The sequence below is a fragment of the Schistocerca piceifrons genome, chromosome 3, assembly GCF_021461385.2.
Source record: "Schistocerca piceifrons isolate TAMUIC-IGC-003096 chromosome 3, iqSchPice1.1, whole genome shotgun sequence".
In the NCBI taxonomy this organism is placed as follows: domain Eukaryota; kingdom Metazoa; phylum Arthropoda; class Insecta; order Orthoptera; family Acrididae; genus Schistocerca; species Schistocerca piceifrons.
The window spans coordinates 329,157,454-329,159,172 of NC_060140.1; positions in this window are offsets into that span (position 1 = coordinate 329,157,454).

The window sequence follows — 1,719 nt, forward strand, 5'->3', positions numbered from 1 at the left end:
ATTATTGTTCAAAAGGGGACGTTTCATGCGTTCAGCTATGGGGCGGACATTCCCGTAATACACCATTGCTACTGCTGTCGTTTTGATGGAACAACTTCACTACCAGCGCACAGCCTTTATTCTCAATAGCCATTTTGATTCGTACGGAAAACTTCAACCTTCTTAACCCCTTACACCAAGAGTCACTTCGCAAAAGAAGCAAACACACTTCAACAAATCAACAAGCGACAAACAGCAAAATATTTCTTCAGCCATTGGAAAGCGAGAAAGTTATTTTCTGTAGATTGTACGGGTAACTTTGCGACGGAACGCATACCTCCAGAAACAAGTGGAACAACTCAAAATGAAGGAAACAAATATCTCTAATTAAATTATGGACTTTTTGTAAAGGAGACAAAGTTTAATTTATTATTGTATCTTCCTTTCTAAATATAACATACAGTTGTTTAGAATATTGCATTAAATTGTGTCATGACATCCTTTTTTCTCAAACCAGTGAACTTGCAAGTTAAGTATCTAACAGTATAAGTCTTGTGACTTTTTTTTCTCTCTTCCCTAATACAGTTCCACTGCACGGATGCGAAAATGTATTATAAATTCATGATAATTATTTCACGTCGTTCGGTTCATTTTTAAAGATGTTTTCTCTTTACTATCACAACTTGCGTTATCTTAACAACTGCACTTATCCCAGATAGTATTATTTGGAACTATACAAAACTGCGAACATTTCGCATAGGTCTTCTGGTTCATCATAAACTGTGTCTTATGTCCCTGTTAGCGTCCGCAGACAAAAACGTGAATGTGCCGGAGGACCATGAACTGAAGAGGACTGTATAATGGTTCGAATCCATTCAGATTGTAGTGAAACACGAGAGTTGAGATAATCACCTATTATTCATAGGTAAGTTAACAACCAAAATATACATCGCTTACCGTTTAGATGGCCACGAGCGAAGGGCAGCCGCCTGACCGACAGCCCATTCACCACCGCCAAATTTCTTCCTTGCCGCGGCGAGTGCAGTCAAGTGTTCCATTAAACCAGCAGAAATAAATTGTCACTACTATGTACAAAAAGAATTATTATGTACGGTAGCTTGCCGTGGTGGCCGTGAGGTTCTAGGCACTTCAGTCCGGAATCGCGTGACTGCTACGGTCGCAGGTTCGAGTCCTGCCTCGGGCATGGATGTGTGTGATGTCCTTAGGTTCGGTTTAAGTAGTTCTGAGTTCTAGGGAACTTATGACCTCAGATGTTAAGTCCCATAGTGCTCAGAGCCATTTGAACCATTTTTGATTATGTACGGTAGGATGGTAAGAAATGGTACAAACCTTTACAGTATGCTGTCGCATAAAATTATCTTTCTCACTTACAATGCTGTGCAGCGTACAAACAAACTTGTTGTTAATAACACATGAAATATATAAGCAAGAAATCAGAGAGCATAAATGGTCTTTCACTGTAGATGTAATTAAAAGGCACGTTTCTATCTGACTGCTGCATCAAAAGCTACCAATAAAATCATGTCTTAAGCACAAAAAGGTCGACAAATGCAAGTATTATGCTTTAACTTTCCTACCTGTGTGAATACCTAAGTTTAACTTTCCAATAACGAAATTTTTAATTTTGCATCTCGGTAAATAAATGTCGTCGGACTACGGCCTCCCTTCGGGCAGACCGTTCGCCGGGTGCAAGAATTTCGATCGGACGCCACTTCGGCG